We start from the raw sequence: 14,477 nt of genomic DNA, 5'->3' as shown, positions 1-14,477 counted from the left end.
AAACGTAGTAAAATTCATTTGTACCAAACCTGTCTCAGACAGATGTTGACAAATGGTAACAAGAATGGCTAACTGTTTTGACACACAAGGGAATTTGCCATATGCATGCCTTTAGGCATTATTTCAGCACCAGCTTTGTCTGGAGAAACACAGGCCAAATTCTAGCTAGTTTACCAGGAATCCCGTATTACCTTGGATGATGAAAATAATGAAGAAGACCATATAAGCACATCAAATGCAACTTTGCAGTGGCTGGAAGAGTACAGCTTATGAACGTAAAGATGAAGGTGAACTTTTCAAAACATCTGGTAAATATGTGAGGCATGTCAGTGAAGTTATTGAACTCTTCAAGCCTTGTGTAAAGTAGAGGCCATTGTGGAGGCTTCTGCTGTTCTTTTGGGGGCTGTTAAATTCTTAATTACGGTTTCTACACCAAGCAGTTGAATTTGGGACATTTATATAAACAACTTTGAAATAAGAAATAAGAAACCCTGGAAGTGGACAGAAAATGGAACTGCTGCATTTCACAATATTAAACTCTGATAAATTCAGAGGTCCTTCCAACTTTTGATCCTCTTCTACCACAATAGCTGCCTTATGCTGTATCTCCTTGTGACAATGTTAGGTATTGCCAGCTATTCCAGGAGAAGTAGGGCTAGCTGGAATTTTGTAAAGAACTATATGTCATTTTTATATCAAAGTGATTTGTACAGATGCTTGTGTTGAAAATGTATTTGTAAAGCTGCTTGTGTTAAAAATGTACGAACATTGTGCCCTACTGGACAGAATAAATACAATTTTATGTCAGACTGTAGTATATCTATTGAAATTGATATTGTAATAGAGGATACTGGAAGAGAAGAGGTTAAGCTCTGCTCCAGCTAACTTTGAAAAATAGCACAAAATTAAATTACTTAATTTAGGCAATAAAGATTGTCTCTTACAGTTCTGATTGCAGCCAGAGATTAAACATCTGTGCTAGAGAATGGCTTATTAGCTCCTGTAGGAATAGTGGAAGTGCTTTATTGTTTTATGACTTCCAGAAGCTGCAACAGATCTTAGCAAAACTCTATGTGTGTTTGTATTGTTGACACATATGTGTGAGATTCCAGGTCACTTGCTAGGAAAGGGGATAGTATGGGAACCAGAAGTCAGATGACCAGATGCATGTGGTGTCATTCTGTAATTCGGGGCAAAAATGATGTTTTCATATTAGCTGAGACTGAAGTCTCAGAACACTCTGTTTTTGGAACCTGACAAAGAAGGACCCCTCATCCAATTAATCTTGCATTGCTGTAGTAAGTGACAAGGGAATAATAATTCTTTAGATCAGTAAGGAAAATATAGTGATATTAGTTAAGTACTGTTTTTCTCTCTCTGTGTGAATCTATCCATCTTTGTTATTTTGGGTTCCTATTACGTTATTGAAAGATAATGTAATTGAATGCTCAGAACATCAAAATGGCTGCATTTCAATGAACGCATTGTGGGATTGCAGTACAGTGAATATTGGGATATTTGCCCTTTCCTCACTGTAGTGCGATCTCAGAGTTGGAATATATATTTAGTAGGGGAGTAAGTTTTGATATGCGGCCATTTCGAATTTCTGAGCATTCGATTACGTTATCTTTTGATAATGTAATATGAACCCGTTATTTTAATATTTCCTGTGATTGAAACTCTAGTGTTTATTGTAAATAGATATTCCATATTTTCATGTTCTTTTATTATTTCTTATTAAATATATTCAAGCTTTTCATTGTGGCTGGTCCTTCAGAGAATATTTTAATCTTTGAGAGTACGTATATCTATTGGGTGACTCTGTGATCACTCCTGAAAGCCTTACCGCATTGGTCAAACACAGTCATTGGTATTAATATTAATTTCATTCAGTGTAATTGGGTATCCTTGTAAGAGTCTTACAGTAGCTGGATTTGGATTGTCTGCAGTAACTACCTTATAGTTGGGGCAGTAGGGGGCATAGCTAGTAAAACTGTGCCAGCCTTTCCCGGTGTAGGTGTGTGTGTGTGTGTGTGTGTGTGTGTGTGTGTGTGTGTGTGTGTGTGTGTGTGGATTCACGTCAGAATCTTGAAATTCCAAAACATCAAATTTTATATGATCGAGACTATATGATCGATGTTTCAGAATATCAAAATTCTGAAACAAATCAAAAATAAAAAACAATTTAAATGTTTCTGCAGGGAGGCAAGCCCCCCTGCACCTCCCACACCCTCACTACTTAAATATTCTAACTCCAAGATCACACTACAGTGAGGAAAAGTGAAATCTCCCATTCCACGCTGTATGCAGATCTCCGTTCACAATGTCGAGATTCCAAAAGTTCGATCATATGGTCTCGGCCATATGATATTTGATCTTTCAGGATTTCAGCATTGTGAAGTGTTCCCGTGTGTGTGTGTGTGTGTGTGTGTGTGTGTGTGTGTGTGTGTGTGTGTGTGTGTGTGTGTGTAAAAATTAAATCTCAAGGAGTGTGTGTGTCAGCTGCTTGGAGCAGAGCATGAAGCACGGGTTTCACAGAGGGTGTTGGAGGACTTGGCTTGGACACTCAACTGAGGACTCAGCTCTGCAGCTGTGCCAGTGTGGAGTCTTACTGGGGACCTGGAGAGAGAGAGAGAGAGAGAGAGAGAGAGACAGAGAAACCCAGACCCCAGACTGAGTGTCTTCCCTGTGTGCTCTTAAGGGAAATTTTGCTTGATGCAGACAGCTGCATCTGGAAGTATTGTGTGTATCTATTTTTATTCCAACTGAACATCACTCTTCAGTGTCAGTGGTGAGGATTCAGGCTCCTTGATTACTATCCCAAAGAGGGGATGTCACATTCATAGCATGAGAGCAGGTAGGTCTCACATCATGCTAGCAACTAAAGGGAGGCCAGTTGCATTTGCATCACAAACTAACTGCAGGATTAAAAAAATATGATGAAACAGAGTCAGACGCATTATGGATTTTTTTTTTTTGTAATGCAGAAATTCCATCAGTTTTTGTCAGGACACTAGTGCCACCTCTTCCCCCACACACATGCATACACACTTCCAAGTGTTTCCCACCTTATCTTGGCATCTCGACACATCTCGAGAGAGATTACTCCTTTCATTTTTTTTTTATTTTTATCATTTGTAATAGTCTTCATCTTTCTCCTCCATTCTTTCATCATACCCTAACTGCCCAAAATTGCAATTAAATAACGGTGTAGGAAATAGCTAAATTAACCAGGAGCAGCAGGACCCAGAAATTGCAACTGATCCAACTTTATTCACTAAAACAACCACGAGTAGCGCTTTCGTCTGTAATAAAAAAACTTCATCAGATGAGATTCACTTGAATAGTTCACCATATTTAAAACACACCCCATCATCATGTGACTTCTGTTTCACATTTAAAGAGCCCACATACAATTATAAGCATTGTAAAATGCATTGTAAATTACATCACATAATACTAACAGAACCACTTAAGAACATACTTAAAAAAGATGAAAAAAATAAAAAAAATAACTAAACAGCCATTAAAATAATTATTAAGGAAAAAATATATATGTAAAAACACTCTTCTCTTGGATTTTCAATCAACTTCTCCAAAACAATGAATTTAAAACAATGTGCAGGATGCAATTTCTGTGGCAGGGCTAGCCACCTGGCAGTGTAAACCTTGGCTCGAGATGATTGTCACTGTGAAGTGACACCCCGACCCCGTGTGTAAAAATGGGGAAAGGAGTTGAGTATGGATGTGTAGGATGCAATTTAGTGTGCCTAGCCAAAGCATTTGTTTCTTGAGCTTTAGAAATGGCATACACATGTTCCCTTATCCTATCTTTTAATGCCCTTTCCATCCTGCCCACATAAAAGGAGGTGCAAGACTCACATATGGCTGCATACATCACTCTTTTTCTATTACAGTTATAATTACCTTGCATTTGATACATCTTCCCATTGATAACAAATGCTTGGGTAAATTTTATATGGGGGCAGGCTCTACAAAACCCACATCTTTTCATGTTAAAATCTTGATTGTCTGAGGAAGAATTAACAGGCATTTCCAGGAAATCTTTTAAGTTTTTACCTCTCCTGAAAATTATTATCCAAGGGGTGGTCCTTTGGGCTTGCATTTAGACAAAAAGGAACTGGTATAGCAAATGAAATGTAATGCAAGTGTGAGTCCAGGCTTAAATGAGTTGATATCTGTTCAGCCAGTTTTAAAGCTTAAAGCTTTTCAGAGATGAGTGCTTTTACATATATATATTTTTGTTAATAATTGTTTTAATGACTGTTTAGTCATTTTTCATTTTTTTCATCTTTTTAAGTATGTTTTTAAGTAGTTCTGTTAGTATTATGTGATGTATTTTACAATTTATTTTACAATGCTTATAATTGTGTGTGGGCTCTTTAAATGTGAAACATTGGAAGTCACATGATGATGGGGTGTGTTTTAAATATGGTGGACTATTCAAGTGAATCTCATCTGATATAGTTTGTTTATTACAGATGAAAGCGCTAATCGTGGTTGTTTTAGTGAATAAAATTGGATCAATTGCCGTTTCTGGGTCCTGACACTTTTTATTATGGATTTTACAGTTTGTGGTTGGTGTTTGTGAATTTCAAAAGTAAATTAAGTAGGAGGTCTGGGAGCTTCTAGGCCCACAGAAGCCATAAGGTTCTCTATGCTCTGAGGTGCATTTTAGACCATTTTTCCAATCTTAGTTAACATAGAGGATTAAGGCTATAAAGTGTGAATAAGCTGCTTCTAGCAGTCCAGAGTTTAAGTTCCTCAGCTTCCGTTTTCCTACTTTGTTACTCTGAGCAAGTCACTTAACCAGACAATCCACTGGGGCAGTTGTGAAACTAGGTTAGATTCCTCAATGGTCTTGTTGACTACATGCTTTGTAACTACTTATGAACCTTTTGATATAATGATAGCTTGAACAAAAATCATGAGTAAGGGAACACATTAATTTCACACTTTGTCTTAGTTTTCAGCTTTTTTTCCTCCATCCTTTCAGTACATCCTTACTGTACAAGATTGCAGTATAGCAATTGTGGAGAAAACATTTGATTTATACAGGGGGGGGGTCTAGGAGCTAGCTTTTTCCAACATTCTGATCCAATATTGACCTGGACAAAAATCATGAGTAACAAAAGAAATTTATTCTTAGTTTTCTTCTTTCTAAATAGAAATACATTGCATCCAAGAATTAATATTCAAAGGTGACAAAATTGTAGGTCTCAATAAACTGAGAAGAGAAATTCTTGTAAAGATAAAGGTAGTTGCCTTCTATGTACCTCTCTGATTTTAAATTGGAATGAAACAGAAATAACAAATGACCACAGTAATGCATTTTAAGTAATTTCTGTCATATATAAGTACACCAGGCCTCCTCACCCCTACCTTCAAAAGACAGCAACTTTCTACATACCCCTTTAAAGTTAATCTGAGACAACAGGAGAAAGAACAATATCGTAAGTAATGTATTTCAACTTTTTGTTGTTAGTGTGTGTGTGTGTGTGTGTGTGTGTGTGTGTGTGTATGTGTGTGTGTGTGTGTGTGTGTGTGTGTGTGTGTGTGTGTGCGTGTGTGTGTGCATGTGTGTGCGTGCGTGCGTGCGTGCGTGTGTGTGTGTGTGTGTGTGTGTGTGTGTGTGTGTGTGTGTGTGTGTGTGTGTGCAGGTGTGTTTGTGTGTGTACAACATGCATCCTTATCCTTACCCCAAATAGATAGTATCCTGTATACATTACCTGTGTTTGTGTAGAAGAATAATCATCACAGTAATGTATTCTATGTTTTTGCTCCTAGATAATAAACTGCCCCATGACAAGCTACTGCAACCTTCTCAGTAAACCACTGGTGTTTATGAGGAAAATTAAAGAAATAATGACCTCACTGTCACCAACCAGTCCCCACACAAGCTATAGCTACCTTCTGAGCATGAACACACTGTCCCTAGCCATTCCCCACATATGCTAAAGCAACATTCTGAACACATCTCCAAGCATAGCTTGTTTTAGACTAGGTAGGCCCCAGGGCAGTGCTTAAGAGTGCCTCCCCCCCAAATAAATATATGTCAAAATCCCATAATATAGATGGGAAGTCTGAAGGATGCCAGACCCACAGAAGCTTTGAGGTTCTAAATGTGCTGCAGTACATTTTATGCCTTTTTTTTTTTTAAGATTACAATTTTTTTTACTGCTAGTTGTAAGAACTCTGGTTATACCAACCTTCTGTGCACATTTCTGACCACAGACAGTTCAATTAACTGGGGGTCTTTTGGGGTTGGGGTAAAATGCATAGGTTAATACTAGGCTAATTGCCCTTATGGGCCATTTTAAGTTTAGCCAATTATCCCATCTGAGAATCAAACCTTAGACCTTGTCTTTGTAAGGTAAATAACTTAAACATTATGCCAATCCAACCCCTCAGGAGTCATGCTGTGTGCATATGTCTGACAGCAATTGTGTATAGGATCCTCAAAATAATCACAGATAAAATTGATGATATTTGTGCACATATTTCCAAACACAAGCATATGCTAACATTGCTCCTGACTAGCTAGGTCTATCACAAGATAATAGTGTGTGTGTGTGTGTGTGTGTGTGTGTGTGTGTGTGTGTGTGTGTGTGTGTGTGTGTGTGTGTGCGTGCTTACTGGCTAAATAAAAAAAAAACATCTACTCACCTATGAAATGCCTTTGGTTTGTACAGAAAGCCAGAGCATTGGTTAAAACCCAAACAGAGGGAGGGGAGCATGCTGACTCCACAAAGAAGAAAATACAGACAAGAACTGAATCAGAGAACCAAGTGCTATGACATAGCAATATTATTCACTACACCACTGTGCCAGTAATCAGTTGTTTTCACACACAAACTGCCCGTTCCTTCAAAGACAGCCAATTACTGAGTACAATGCTGATGTTTGACTCTGACAGAAAAGAAAAAGAAATTATTGCTAACCTTTTACTTTTAGATATACGACAACCCCCACCCTTCATGCACACATGCATAAGCCATTACAACAATTATTTTACATTGATTTTAACAAATACAGTCTATTGTGTGTGACACTGTTCCTCCTGCAGAGCTACTTCAGTTATCATTTAACTGTAATAAAACAACAGCATTGTTAAGTCACTTTCATGCACAGTTGGCCTCTATAACAGTGAAGGCTGGTGACTTCAAATCAAAGGGGGGGGCTGCAGGAGACAACTGAATGGGTGGGGTCAATGGGAAGGGGTGCGGTCAACTAGAAAGGGGAGGAGCTATGCTCAAAACCACAAAAACTAACTAAATACACTGCCCTGGGTGCCAAACCGTCATTATGAGAGTCCAATCAAGACAAAATGAAGTGTAGAAGAATAAAAATATTTCAATATATTGGCTGCATGACAGCTTACTTAATATCCAGATGGAAACAAAAAGGTTGTGAGGCATGAAAAAATAAATCACTTTTTAAATATATTAATGGAATGCCAGTCAAAATCAAGTATAAGAAAAACAAGCAGCACTCAACTCAAACCACTTCTTGCACTGTAGTTCTAATTATAATTTATATTCAGCTTTAATAAAGTACCAAGTAATATGCCGAAAGTAGAAATCTCTGATGCCCCCACTTCTAAAAATGTTTCTTATCCAAAAAAAGACCTGCTGCCTGACAACTATCTACTTGTTTCATGGGGAAAACATGATCAAAGTAAAAAATGAAAAGCAAACAAGAAATAAGCTCAAGATACATTGCTTAAAAGGATTACTGTACAGGTTATGGACCACACGATTTTATATTCTGTTTAGTTTGCAGAGATGACTGGAAGTCTCCAAGTGTAATGAGCTTCTTAAAATAATGTAATCCTGTCCTTTATTACAAATACTGTCATATGCATTTCAATACCCAAGGCTTATACATTATCTAGTTAAGTATTCTCTACATGGCAACAAGAGAAAGGCTTTCAATGTTGGAAATTCTTTAACAGTATGCTTATTAAAGCTTACTTACATCTTACGATCTCAGCCAAGCTTACCTGATGGTCATTAAAGTATTGCTACTTAAACACAGAGCAACAGGCACTTTGAGTAATAAGCATAAATTAATAGTACAAAAAACATGACAGAAACCAGACCATTCTGCAAAAATCAAGGACAGATGAAAAGCCACTCTGGTACTTGTGTCTACCTTGGATTGGGGGGATACTCTGCACATTTACACTGCATAACTACTCCTTGCCTTGCTTCGACACATCCAGAGTCACTACATGGGGGAGTGGGGTGCAACAAGTATGTCACAATTTGAAATGTCTCTGGCTGACTGTAATGGCCCTGACACATTTGTCATACCTCCCAACCTCAGAGCAAGAAATCTGAACAAAGCCATACAAAGAAGTGGGAAAAAGGCCCAAAAATAAGGACAATTTTTAAATATCGCTCTTATAAACTTAGAAAGATAATAGAATAGGTCTTGCATTAGTATGAATTTTCTGAATGGTATGAAATCTGAAACTCGAATGTCTGTCATTATTTTCTAACTTCAGTCTTTAATGATTTGTCACTAATTTGCCAAAAAAACACAATTTTATGAAAAATGGACAAAAATGTGATGTAAAAATATAAAATAGCCACACAATACAGCTGGGAACTTATCAAAGAAGGGACACTTTAATATTAGTACTGCTAACTTGAGCAGTTGACAAAATAAAATAATCTACATGCATTTCTGAAATAAAAGTAATCTATAACTCTGATTATTACAGTTATTTCTTAATTGTAAACCCTGCATGTTTTCTTCCAAAATTACTATTTTGCGGAGGGATTATTAGGGGGAAGAGCAACATTTTGAGCCAAAATCAGGGACAGTTGAGAGGTTTGGCTATGCCTAATTCTATAAAGCAATTTATTTGCATGTACCTCTCAACCTGTTAATGCAATAAGTCTGGACAAGGCCAAATATATTGGGGGAACATATAAACAGTACTAAAAATTGCTCTTGTATAAACTGAGACAGTTGATAGAACAACAGGTCTTACTTTAGCATGCATTTTTCTGAAGTTTATGAAGTCTGAAAATCAGTGTGTCATTATTTAGTGACTTAATTCATAAATGATTTGCCAGAAACCCACAAATTTTATGAGGAACAAACCAAAAATAAGAAGCAAAAATCTATTCATTCTTTGAAAATCTGGACAGTTGGGAGGTATAGTTCAGTTGGGGCTGTCTTTAACTTTGCCGCCCTTCCCCCTCACAAAATCATGGTCGAATGGAGCCTCCCCCTGCAGCCATTCCAATTATCCATTACTTGGCTATTTCACTCCATTTACTATAAACACTAATGTGCATACTGATTTACTTCTATGATGATTTGGACTTCATTTGAAAGTTTTATTTTGCATTTTACAGCACAAACACTAAGACATCTGCTAAACAAACTTAGCATTAAAACTTCTCTGCCCTTGAAACTTACATTCATTGAAACAGCATTGAAACACACATTCAAAGAAAATACATTTTACCAGTGGCAGATAAAGATTAATTCTGGGCTGTTTTCAAATCATAGGCCCCTTGCATATGAAACATACATGTGCTCTTTGATACACCTTCCTATTGTTTTGAACATTTTTTCCAGTAAACAATGAAACAAAACACATGCACCATTAATGACAAAACTGCCCAATTCAAAACATCTTTCCAGTAAACAATGAAACAAAATGCATGCACCCATAATGACAAAACTGCCCAGTTCAGAACATTTCCATCATAAAAGTCTACTCAAACTTCTACAGTCCACCATTATCAGTAAATATGCACAATTCTACAGTCCACCATTATCAGTAAATATGCACAATTCTACAGTCCACCATTATCAGTAAATATGCACAATCTCTGAAGAAGTAAAAAAGTCATCTAAATAATTCCACATTAAATAAATCTGTAACTAACAAAGAGGTTGCTGCTAGCAAACACCTTTATATTTCATGGTTTCATCGAAAAATAAAGTGTCTGATGCCCTTGAGGAATAACTTGCCTATATTACATTAAAAATGATAAGCTAGTAATATTGCAATAGGAAATGGATGGCAAACTGATAACAGGCTCATAGATAGCAGTATCTTAACTTTTTCAGTATGGCAGCATTCACCCATTGTGGGAGTAGAACCAACAACCTTCTGCATCAAAAGCAAGTACACAACCTGTTGTGCTATTAACAATGCAAGCTGACTTAGCATAAGCAGCACAAAACGTCTCTTCCCCTGCAGCTCTCAGCTCCTTGTAAAATCTACTCAATACTCAACTGCATCTCAACATCAAGCACAAGAAATCTGTAAAAAAAAACAAATTTATTGGGGGGGGTCAAAAGCCCAAAAACCAGGGACACATTAAACATTGCTTGTATAATCTTGGAAAGTTGATAGAATAAAATGCTGTGTTACCACCATACATTTTACTGCCAAGGTCCTTGTGCAAAAGAGTCAGAGCAACATACCACTATGCCAAATCACCTGCTTTGTGAAAGAAAAATGCTGTGTTACCACCATACATTTTACTGCCAAGGTCCCTGTGCAAAACAGTCAGAGCAACCTATCACTATGCCAGATCAGCTGCTTTGTGAAAGAGAGGAAGACTGAAACTTAAATGGCTATCATTTAATGAATTCGGTTCTCACCATAGCTGTCAACCTCGTAGCACAAAACACCTGGACAAACCCAGTAATGAGGGAATACAACCCTCAAACATATTCAGTGAATTCAGTTCTTGCCATAGCTGTCAACCTTAGCACAAAAAACCCGGACAAAGCCAATAATGGGGTAATACAGTCCCAAAAATAAGGACAAATTTCAAATATTCATCTTATAAACTTAGAAAATTGCTAGAATAAAAGGTTGTGTTACTATGTATTTTCTGAAGAATATGAAGTCTGAAATTCAAATGCCTGTCAATTTTACTTCTGATGGAACAAAAACAATTTTCAGCAGAGGCCCAGGGAGAAATACTGCAGACACATGCCTTTGTAAAATGGCAGGACACCAGAGCAAATCCACAAAAACACAGGGATGAGATGCAGACTCCACACAGAAGGCCCCCCAGCCAAGAATCAAACCAGAAAACCTATAGCTGTGAGGCAACAATGCTACCACTGCACCATCAAACATGTAAGGCATTAAACATTCAGAAACCTGAAGTCTGAAATTCAAATGCCTGTCAATTTTATTTAACATTTGTTAATCAGGACAGTGTGACCTGGAACAAAAAACGATTTTCAGCAGAGGCCCAGGAAGAAATAATGCAGACATGTCTTTGTAACATGGGAGGACACAAAAGCAAACCCACACAAACACAGGGAGAAGATGCAGATCCCACACAGAAGGCACCCCAGCCAAGAATCAAACCTGAGAACTTGCAGCTGTGAGGCAACAGTGCTACCACTGCACCATCAAATATCAAGCATTGCAACATTTAGAAACCACAGATATTATGAGGAACAGATCAGATCAAATATGAGGCAAAAATGTGCAATTTTTTTACAAATGGTGGTGGGTAGGGAATTCAGGTCCTCATCACCTGCATATAAGGTCAAGCCTGAGGTATTCCCTACCACACCACCATGAGTTTGTTCTAGTCACCAGTATATAGCAACTGGGACACACACACTTACCTGGAGCAATGTAGATCCCTTTGTGCCATTAAATCCATAGCTGTTAGAGCACTACAAACCTGCCCGCGCATTACGTCCGTTGTAGCATCAAATCCACCACGTGAGATGTTCTTCCCCCGACGAGACTCCAGCCTGCTGATGTTGCAGTCCAAGTCCGATCCATTTCCAGCGACAGTCTATGCAGTTACAACTGCATAGACTTCTGGGATCTCTGCTCTTAAATGTTTCCTAATCCGGACTGCTGCTGAAACAGTCTGCGCATGCTCCAGACTGTCTCAGCAGCAGTCCGGACTAGTGCACATGCGCGAAAGTCCGTGATTTTTAATTTTCTTTTTTATCTTTTATTTTTCTTTCTTTTTTTTCTTTTTTACAGCTGGGGGGGCTGCAGTCCAGCAGTCCAATAGCACGGGCCGCCTCTGCTCTATAACCACCCATTACTGCCATTTTATTGACTGTGTACATACAACTCAGGCATCTAACTGTGATTTAAAAAAAATGGCCATAGCAAAGCTTTCTAGTTTGGTTCACACAAATATCTTAGTCCAGCAAAGGCAGGCTGTTCAATACAATCATGACAGCATGGTAATTTTCATCCATAGGCAGCCCCTATAACCAGCAAATATAGACATTTTGTTGAAATTACAGCTCTCAGATGTCTGATTGCAAAACAAGTGGTCACAGTAAAGTATTTCAAATCTATTTCAAATGACCATACAAATGTGCACTAATCCTGCAAAGACTTGATGACTGTTTAAACTGAGCAGACAGAAGCAGTCTCAGTAACTTTTGTCCACAAACAGCCCCGGTATGCCTCACTTATATTCACTGTGAATGTATACCTATTAGATGTCTGATAGTAATAGTAAAAAAAAGATTATGGCCATGGTGCCACACAGACACACTGTATTCAAACAGTAAAGTATTCCCATTTGCTTTATGCAAACACACATTAGTTATGCAATTTCAAAGCAAAGGACAGCAGGACAGGGTTAATGAACGTTCATCAACAGAGAGCCTACATGCCCAACAATTATAGGTACATTGTGCATACCTCAGATGTCTGATTGTCATAAAATAAACAAACTACAAAGATTAATTTGTATTCCACATGCAGTAAGCCAGACGTGCTATAAAATATTCCAACTTACTTCACACAACTTCAAATTAGCCTTTAAAGTAATCTGCCTATACAGCTTTCAAATGTCACTGATTTGGCATAATGACCCTGAGTTTGCCTTATATGTCTTTTTCTGTTTCTCATAAATTTTATGATTTCTTGCAAAATGTTTGAAGATTACAGTCACTAAATAATGATAGAAATTTGAATTGAATTGCATTTCCTTCAGAAATTGCAAGCTAGTGCAAGACTTGTTATTCTAGCAACTTTCTAAGTATATAAGACCAGTATGCAAAATCTGACACTGTTTTTCAGCCTTTGTCCCCTTTATTTTTTTGGCTTTGTGTCTGAATCTTGAGCTAACAAGTAGAGAGATATGAAAGTCTGAAGGTAATATCAGGTTGCATACCAGAGTTATATTAAAAAAAAATCAACTGCTTACAAATCAGTCCATTATGCTTGAGGTGTTTTCAGACCATAGCATTCTCTTACAAATCCTCAAGGTTCTTCCGGATTCAGATTCCCATTGCTGCTTGCCTTACCCTCCATTGTTCATTTTCTGGGCTTTCTGCTTGGTCCAACCCTCTTCTAACTGGAGGATGAATCACATAATTATTGTGGCTGTGTGATTAATTGTCTACACTATGGTGCAGAAGACTGATAAAAAAGTCCAGAAACTAAGCAGTTTGCATTTCTTTCTTCAGGTGCTGCAGCCATTACTGTTTTCTTTAATTGGGATGCTGTGGCTCAGTACCTGGGGAAAAATGTTGGAAAAACACTTCTGGACAAGTTGCACCTGAGGCAGTCACCTAGATCACTTTTTGCTAATGCCAGCTATGGTTTATATTAAATTATAACTTTGCACTACTTACAGAATACTGCCCTCTGACATCAGTTTTGGACCACATGCCAACATTTCATTTGGTTACAAGCAGAATGCAACACTGGGCCATATTTCCATCTGTGTGTCAGAAACCTTTTACATGGAAAACCAGATAGCTTACCAAGGCTACCATTACTGGCCACGCTGTTTGATGCATGTCATTATTTCTCAACTGGATAACTGTTTCATCCCAGTGAGTCAGGTGAAGAGGGCCTCTTGTGTAAACGCCACACTTTCACACGTTCAGACTTGGAATTACATGAGCAATCATAACAGAACTCTCAGGTCTCCCTTAACATTAAGACTTAGCAGAAAAGAAGGTGTGACTTGTCTGCTCATTCAATTTGTTTGTTGTGAGGCATGTTATTCTATCAACTCTGAGGAATTAGATCTCCTGATAGTGGAACAGGCCTTGACAACACTCTTATGAAGAAAGCAAGAACTTATTTGATATGCATGAATGTGGAAGAATATGTCCCACTTAGCCCCTCTAATTCATAGGTTCATAGGTAGGTACTAGGCTATTGGCCCTAGGGCCTATATAAGCTTAGCCAAATGGTACCCTGGCTTTTGCCACCCAAGAAAATTATTTTCCTGTGCCCCTGTCAAACCGAGCCACAGAAGTGATCCCCAGGGTGAATTTCCTATCTCCCATCCAATCATCAAGATTTTTCTTGAAGAGTGCTAATGAGGATCTTTGTTTGATATAGATAGGTAATTTGTTCCAGAGTATGTGAAGTCTCTGGGACAGGAATCTATCCGTCCAGCATGTTCTGTTTATTGTGGTGACAAGGTTTAGGTCCCTAGAGCATGTAGCTCAGAGGGATTGAG

The sequence above is a fragment of the Protopterus annectens genome, chromosome 9.part0, assembly GCF_019279795.1.
Source record: "Protopterus annectens isolate FY-2018-M chromosome 9.part0, PAN1.0, whole genome shotgun sequence".
NCBI lineage: Eukaryota > Metazoa > Chordata > Ceratodontiformes > Protopteridae > Protopterus > Protopterus annectens.
The sequence above is the reverse complement of the archived record's forward strand: the minus strand, read 5'-3'. Positions refer to the sequence as shown.